The 9,122-nt window shown below is 42.0% G+C and overlaps 1 pseudogene; it reads left to right on the top strand.

Moving 5' to 3' along the window:
- Positions 1-3,499: 3,499 nt before the first annotated feature.
- Positions 3,500-8,217, top strand: LOC107748487 (tripartite motif-containing protein 16-like; annotated as a pseudogene).
- The last annotated feature ends 905 nt before the right edge of the window (positions 8,218-9,122 follow it).

Below are 9,122 nucleotides of genomic sequence, written 5' to 3'. Positions count from 1 at the left end.
CTAGACTGATAGAACCAGAGCCTGCTCAGGGCAGGACCCAATGAGGCATGTCAGGACGTTTTAGACGAAGACTATCCAGCGAGAATGACAGTCCGCAGAATCGCCTTCCACTAGAAGCCTTCGGCCTGGGAGCGCCACTTTGACTCTAGACTCTGCGGAGTACGACAAGTTCCGTTATTACCAATCGAGTTCAGTGGAACTAACGACCATAGTTAGCTAACGATGCTTTTGAGAAATGCACCTCAGTATGATTATATTATATTATATTGGTGACATGAACACTGTCATATGAAAAAAGACAAACTACATTAATAAAATAAAATTAACAATAATTAATAAATTATGATTAAATTAAAATTAAGGTATATAAATTAAAGTAAAATATTTTTGTAAATACTCCATATGTTGTGCGATAACATGTTTATGGGTGATTTGCGGTTATGTTTTTTTTTTTGGTAAGATTATTTATTTATTTTAAATAATGTAGCATTATTAATTTTAATATTTTAATTACAATTCTGCAGCCTATTTGCTACATTATTTAAAGTTCAAGTCCAGGAATTGAACTAAGATTGATAGACACAAAAGTAATTTTCAGATTTGATCATCAGTTTTGCAATAATTTAATGTCTGTTTTGTCATATTTTTTTAGGTGGTTTTGCTAGGCAAGTTTAATGCTCAGGGTTTGGGTCAGGACCATGAGCTTCTTGTGCGCTGTACAAAAGGGCAGGAGTATGTGAAGGTGGTTCTGACTGGGGGCCGAATGGTGGGAGCTGTCCTTATCGGAGAGACGGACCTAGAGGAAACTTTCGAGAATCTCATTCTCAACCAAATGGACTTATCCCGATATGGCGAGGAGCTTCTTAATCCTAATATTGACATTGAAGACTACTTTGACTGAATCGTTCTGGTTAGCCAATGACACAGATGATACAGTTCTTTTAAAGCTGCACAGTGTAATTTCTGTTCCACCAAACAGAAGTTCAAAAATTATAATTGTTTTCAAACTCTCCACAATCTTACACCTATCTTGCTCAACAGGAAGAAAGTCCTACCTCAGTCTGTTGCCTTTGGCAATATTCTCATGCTCTGAACACAAACAAACAGACTTCAATTCTGTTTGTCACAACTAGGGGCGCAGAAATTGCACACGGTATTTTAAAAGAGTAGTTCACCCAAAAGTGGAATACAAAATTCACTCTCCCTTATGTTGCTCCAAGCTCGTATGATTTTCATCTTTGGCAAACAAAAGCCACATTGTCCATTAACTATATTTCAAGTCATTTGCATTTCCTTTCCTCATCAAGTCTTGTAAAACCATAGCTGTCTGTGACAATAGTGACTAGTAAATAGGAAAATAGTGACTAGTACTTGGTTTAAAATTTCTCATTTTGTGTTCCAAGTCATATGGGTTTGGAACGATGGTGAAGGTGCATAAATGATTAGTCTGAATTTTCCTTTTTGGGTGAACTATTCCTTTAGGGAACTATGAGCTATTATAAGTAACCAATGGATAATGCACATTGAGAAACAGAGTAAGAAAAACATGGACTATTGAGTTGCCAAAAAATATATATTTATTGATTCGTTATTTAGAAGTGCTCTGCTCTCACATCACGAGGCAAGTAATAATTTAAGTCCATGTATAGCTATACTGAAGTAATGTGTTTATTTACAACATGGCATTCAGTTTTTTGGGATATGTGTCTGTTGAGCTCCAATTCCCATAATGATCCTTTTGGTAATTAATTCTGTGATCTCTTAACTTTTATGATTTATTTTTTGGAATGATTTTTGGCCATGAGTGAAAGGGAAATCACTATTTCAAGTGAGCTTCCAATGTGTTTACTGTATCTGGGTGAAAATAAATGTTAAATTCAAACACTATAACATTAAATGACTTTGTCTTCTAAAATGCATTAAATCCCAACCTTTTGCAAAAATACTTTCCCAAAAACACCTTAGTTCTGCATTAACCTGTATTATATAAACATTCTGGCATTTTACACACACAGCCTGCGGAGAATCTGTTCTGCAGGAACTCCAGAACTGTACCAACTGGGCAGTTGACTGGGTCAAGCTGGCGGTCTCCGCACCAAGAAGTGAAAAGCTTCCACTTCAAGGCATACAGTTTCCTCGTTGAGTGAGCTCTGGATTGGAGGATGGTCTCCACAACCTCGGATGAGATACAGGAAGCTGCGAGTTGTGCATCCTCAGGGGCCACACCCAAAACTTCCACAGCTCCGGGAGGGGGTGGAAATCGTGCCCTCCGCCTGTGAGAGGAGGTCCCTCCTGACGGGGATCTCCCATGGAGACCCGCCGAGAAGAGAAATCAGGTCCGAGAACCATACTCGGCCCGGCCAGAACGGGGCTACTAGCAGCAGACAGACCCCGTCCTGGCGTACTCTCTCCAGAACTCCCGGGAGCAGAGCAATCGGGGGAAAAGCGTACAGACGAGGCGGAGGAGAACCAACTGGATTCTGTAGCTGAAGTCTCCTATTGAAAACGACGGTCCTCAGACTCGTGTCATCTACTAGGAAGACTAGACTGATAGAACCAGAGCCTGCTCAGGGCAGGACCCAATGAGGCACGCTTGGCAGGGGCTCCCACACCGCCAAGTGACCTACTAAGGAAATCAGTCTCACGAGACTGGCTTCTGGTGCACTTAGAGCGGCTAGCTCGGTGCCCTGAAACGGTGGACCGGCAGGGGATGGCTGTACTAGCTGCTCTTGACAGTCCGCAGAACCGCCTTCCACTAGAAGCCTTCGGCCTGGGAGCGCCACTTTGACTCTAGACTCTGCGGAGTACGAGAAGTGACGCCCCCAGAATGAGGAGCTGGTCTGGTGTGATAAGATTCATATCAAAAACCAAAAAAGATGTAATGCACGCGTTGCCTCAGCAGCATGCGAGCCGCTCGGTCACACAGACATTATCAATCTCCTCGGAGAAAGATAGCTGCAGCAGCGAGCTCTCACTCATAGGGGTAAGAAACTGCAGCGCGGGCTCCCAAGCCTCGAGAGCGAGCGCTAGATCTAGGGAACGCGGGTGGAGATAGGGAGAGCCAGTCTCCAACCCGTCCGCCAGATCATGTGCGATCCCCGCAATCTCAATCGCCGCCGTGCCTCAGCAGCAGCGGGACCAGAAGCGCAAGATCACAGGCACGGACACACTCCTCGGAGCGTGCCCGGCGAGAGCGGAGTGCTTAACAGCGGGAAAAGCACAATCAGCCCCCCGAGAGCTGACTGCACGAGCTCCGCTCCCCAGTAATGCTGCTTATTATAATATTAGGCATAATATGCTTGTGTAACTGATGCTTGTGCAACTGGCAAGCTCATCGACGCCCTCCATATCAACCTCCTCGGAGTAAGCTCAACTCCTGGTACTTCAAGTCGAGCCGCTGCCTGGAGGAGGAAGGCTGCGTTCTTATGGGATGTCCACGAGCAGGTGATGAAGTCGTGGTCTGCACCCCAGTCAGCACGTCCACTCTTCCACTTAGGCCATGTTCTCCTACATGGATGGGGCGGAGGCCTACGGCAATGTGCGCATGCAAGGAGACCGTTGCTGCGCATCTGTGCCTTCTAAGCCTTGCAGATTGAGCGCCCACCTCGTTGACAAGGCTTACACTTCCATGGGCGAAGCGTCATCCGCGCTGCACACGATGGCCGTGCTGAATGTTTTTCAAGCTAAGCTCCTGAAGTCCCTGGACAGGGCGACATGGATGCGGACACCGTGAAAGACCTGCATGCATCAGTGCGTTTAGCCTCGCAGGGACAGGGTGCCAGTTTACGAACATTGCTGCCAGCGATAGCAACCAGAGAGATTCGTCCGCTATGTCCATTCCTAGACACAAGGAGAGCTATTCCAGGCATTTCGCACTGGGTGCTGAGCATAATAGAACACGGGTATTCCCTACAGTTCAGACGCAGACCTCCCCATTTCAATGATGTGGTTCCGTCACTGTCACTGCCTCAAAATGCCCCTGTTTTGAGACAGGAGGTTCACAGTATGCTTGCAAAAGGAGTGATAGAGCGAGTCCCTCCGAGTGAGCTGGAGAGCGGGTTCTACAGCAGCTATTTTGAGGTACCCAAGAGAGATGGGGGACCTGAGACCCATCAACGGAGCACTTCACAGCTCGTGTTCAGGATGACAACTCTGAAGCAGATCCTGGCACAAATCCATCCCGGGGACTGGTTTGCATCCATAGATCTGAAATATGCATAGGGAAGAGAGACCGTTGGTGATCCTCATTGCCCCACACTGGCTGAATCAACCTTGGTTTCCGGACCTCAGGGAGATGCTGGTGGCTCCCCTCTGGCGAATCCCCCTCAGGAGGGACCTGCTGTCTCAAGCAATATGGCACCCTAGACCAGAGCTGTGGAGCCTTCATTTGTGGCTACTTCAGGGGTCCTAGAGGGGTTAAGCACCCTGCCTCCCTGCGTGTTTGACACGCTCAGAGTCTCGTGCACCTTCTACTAGGCGTCTGTACGCTCTTAAATGGGGAGTGTTTGTGAAATGGTGCTGTTATAGAGATATCGACCCGACGAGCTGTCCCGTGTCAGACGTTTACGTTTTCTGCAGCACAGGCTATATAATGGGAGTCTACCGTCAACACTAAAGGTTTATGTGGCTGTTATTGCTTAGTTTCGTTCCCCGGTTGATGGGCAGTCGATCGGGAGGCACATACTGGTGGTCAGATTTCTCAGGGGAGCGAGGAGATTACATCCCCCATGACCACCGCTGGTGCCGCCGTGGGACCCAGCGCTGTTCTAGTCCTTAGCATCCATTCCTATGAGGGAGTTCTCCCTCAAAACTGTCTGGGCTTTAAGGATTTATATAAAATCAAAGCGTAAACAACGTAGAAGACGTATCCGCGTGGCACAGCTGACACAGAATAGCATACGCTGTTTGCGTTCAGTGGATACTCTCCAAAATGGCACCAGGGTGACGCGGAGGAGACGAATTGTTGAATAAAGTCGTTATTTTTGTTTTCTTTGTGTACAAAAAGTATTCTCGTAGATTCGTAAAATTACGGTTGAACCCCTGATGTCACATGGATTATTTTGTGAATATTTTCACAATATTAAGTGATGATAACATCAAAGCAGTGCATTAAAATTAAACTACTAATTTTAAAATCCACTTACAGGCAGGGACAGAAATGTACCACAATTTAGAGGTGGTTGCCAAGTGGTCACTACATATGCATTGCCAACATGAACATCCTTGCCCTGGTTAAAAAAATAAAAATAATAAGCACAAGCATAATGTAATATCATTATTAGTTAGTGTCAATAGTGTTTATAGCATACACAGCAGAAGTAGAAAATAGTGTTTGAGGCTTGAGCGCCACCTATTGTCTGCTCTGCATTCTCACAGTTTGACTTTCTCAATAACTGAAACTGGAAACTCTTCAATTCATGGGAAGAGGTAAGTTTTTTTTTAGCTGTTGTATGTCTCTCTCTGTCAAATGGCAGAAGCTAGCATTTCAGTGGCTCAGGACCAGTTCAGTTGTCCAGGGGCCAGTTGCATAAACTAAAGCCTATATGTTAAGACTGTGTCTTAAGTACGAGTTCGACCAACTAGCAAAGGGGGTAATAAGTCTTATTTTTAGATTCAACTTTCACTAATCTACGATTTAATGTAACTGAATTATTAAAAAAAAAAAAATCATGGCCAGTCTTGAATGAATTCAGTTGAATGAAAACTTGTAAGACTAGTCTAATCCTTTTATGCAACCAGCCCCAGTTTATCTGGATCTACTGAAGGATCCAATGACAATTCCCTGTGAAAACACTTACTGTTTGAACTGTATTACAGGCTGCTGGAATTAAGATGTTCAGAAGGGAGTTTAAAGCTGCCCCCAGTGCACTGAGTGCAGGCAGACCTTTACTTCAAGACCTGACTTATCCAAAAAATGTGGTGTCTTATGCAAAAAGACAGAAGAAAAAACGCTATTCTGCTCTTTCTGCTCACTGTTACGCTGGACCTGGAGATGTGGAGTGCGACATTTGCACTGGAAAAAAAATACAAAGCAGACAAGTCCTGCTTGGTGTGTCTCAAATTCTACTGTCAAAATCACCTTGACCAACATGAGAATAAAGGTAAGAAGCACAACTTGATGGATGCCACTGGACGGTTGCTACAGGAGATGATCTGCCATAAACATGATAAACTGTTAGACATCTACTGTCATGACCAGCAGTGCATTGGTTATTTGTGTGGAATGGATGAACGCAAAAACCATGACACAGTAACATCGGCAGAAAAGAGGATGGAGAAGCAGGTATAAACTTAAAACAAACACATATTTTGTAATGCAAACATTTATTTCAGCTGCTTTACTCTGTGCCTAAATAATATTTTAAATCATTGCTAAGCAGCGCATCAATCTTTTTCTAAGGGATATTAATGGAACTGCAGTTAAAATATACTCTTTTTTTCTTTCTTTCAAAAGATATATAAACTTTTTTTATTATTATTTTAGGTCAGAAGAACTGTCAAATTAATCAAAAAGTAATCAGATTATATTACCTACAGTGTGAAAAGTAATAGATCATGTTACTAATTGTTGTCATGACTGTCATGATTGACATGATTGCTGTCAAAATTTGTGTAGACCTTGTATTGACTTGCTACGATTAATTATTTGACAGACCGAAAACAAAGGGGAATCTAAAATTCTACAACTTGTAAGCTATTTTGTACTGTCCTACAGGAAAAGCAAAGATTGAGTTCAAGAAGAGAATCCAGCAGAAAGAGAAAGCGAGACTGTGGAGTCACACAAGGTGAGTTTTGAGCAGTTGAGAAGAATAACTACTGTGCTCACTGCTGGATTAATGTCAGGACTGTGTGTCGTATAACAGTGCACTGCACTGGCAGTGGTGGAGGACATTGAGAAGATCTTTACTGAGCTGATCTGCTCCATTGAGAGACGTCGCTCTGAGGTGACACAGCTGATCAGAGATCAGGAAAAAGCTGCAGTGAGTTGAGCTGAAGGACTCTTGAAGCGGCTGGAGCAGGAGATCGATGATCTGAAGAGGAGAGACGCTGAGCTGGAGCAGCTTTTACAGCAAGATGATCACATCCATTTCCTCCAGGTAACATTTGACCCAAATATTCAGATGTGTGCAGCACATTTTATGGAGGACTGTTTCCTGATCTATTGTACTGTTTCTATTGTATTTTTTTTATCAAAAATACAATATAAACAGTAATATTATGAAATATTGTTACAATTAATAATATAATAAGTAAATAAATAAGTAACTGTATAAAAGTTGTTGTTTTTTTTAACTCCAACCTAATTTTGAATGGTTGGGTACGTATACAAATGGCTGGGAAATCTGGATTGTAAGTGTTTTGTGAAAGCAAATTTTATTTATGTTTATGTTGTGATTGTGTTGTTTGTCTTTGTCTGTAGAGTTTCCAGTCTTTTTCTGTTCCTCCCGAATCTACAGATGTACCCATCACTCCCTCTTCTCCACTTTCCTTTGATTATGTAGCAAAATCTGTCTCCCTGCTTAGAGAGAAACTTGAGGATTTCTGCAAACAGGAGGTAGAGAGGATATCTGCTAGAGGTGAAGTGCTTGCAATTACAGTAATGTATGTTCAAATATTAGACTGCATCAGGTAACATGTAGATGTAATTGCAGAAAATCATCAAACTTTAAATCTCTGGTGGTTTTCATATAGTGTCAAACATCCAGATCATTCCCACCCCAGACCCCAAGACAAGGGATGAGTTCTTACAATCTAAGCGCACATGATCCTCTCAGTAATCTGAAGCTGTTTGATTCTGAAGCTGTTCGATTCTGTTGTTTGTAGGGAATGGCTGCTTGATCATACTCTTCAGGTGTTGTGTAGAGAGAGAGTGTGTGTGGACACTGCTACTGAGTGGTCATGGTGTCACTATATCAGTATTATATAAGAGCATTGGAAGAAAGGAAAAAGCGTGTGTTTGGATACAATCGTCAGTCATGGAGTTTGTTCTGTAGCCTGTCTGGTTGCTCATTTAAAAAAAAAAGAAAACATAAACTCCCTATACCACCCAGCTGCTCTAGAATAGGACTGTATGTGGATTACAGTGCAGGAATTCTGTCCTTCTACAGCGTCTCTGACACAATGACTCTTAGCCACAGAGTTCAGGCTACATTCACTCAGCTCCTCTATCTTGGGTTTTTACTTTCTTTTGGATCAACTGTAAAACTGCTCTTGTGAAAAGTGTACTTTTAAACAGAGTACTGTGCATAATATACAAAATAATGTGTATTCAAAGTTGATATATCATAGTTTATAGTACATACTTTTAGTTTAACAATGCAATTCTAAAACCTAATCAACTATACTTAAAATGTATTTCTATTAATCTTGAATATGTTAAGTTAAGTTAAGTTAAGAATATGTTGCATATATTCTTCAGTTATACTTATTGGCAATTGTATATCAATACACAAGTATTACCGTATTGTCCCGAATATAAGACGATATTTTTTTCTTGGAAATACATCTGAAAAAACGCGGTCGTCTTATATTCAGGGTCTAGACTTTGACATGTCAATAATACACCCACAACAATAGGTAGCGCCAAATACGCATACAACGAGTGTGCCATGAAATACGTAATGTAATGCGTGTTGTAAAGAGCGCAAGTAAAAACAAAAGAAGCAGAAAACCTTACAGCTGCACGAGTCGTGACTGTCACGTTAGCCTGACGGGACCAAACTCCCTTTGTGATTTAAAAAGTAAGACAGTACCCAGATTTGAAGACTACAGTAAGATTTAACTTCTACTGTTAATAAGATTTTGGTAGGCTACTATTAGATGGATAGCCTAAATGTCCTAATTCAGATGGGCTACCTGTTTTTTTTTTTTAATGGTATATCAAAAAGTGTATATTTTTAAAATGTGATTGTTGGTACATTTTACCAGTTTTTACCATACTTTCAAAACAAAAATTAAAATAGGAAAAATATGCAATATGAAAATAATTGAAAACAAAATGTGTTTTACTGAGAAAAAACAAGATTTGGTTTTTAAAAAGCCGTTTTCCAAAAGGTACATCTGGAAAAAGGGGGGTCGTCTTATAATCAGGGACGTCTTATATTCGGGACAATACGGTACAT

The sequence above is a fragment of the Sinocyclocheilus rhinocerous genome, unplaced genomic scaffold (assembly GCF_001515625.1).
Source record: "Sinocyclocheilus rhinocerous isolate Xijiao unplaced genomic scaffold, SAMN03320098_v1.1 scaffold78, whole genome shotgun sequence".
Lineage (NCBI taxonomy): Eukaryota > Metazoa > Chordata > Actinopteri > Cypriniformes > Cyprinidae > Sinocyclocheilus > Sinocyclocheilus rhinocerous.
This window is presented reverse-complemented; position numbering and strand designations above follow the sequence as displayed.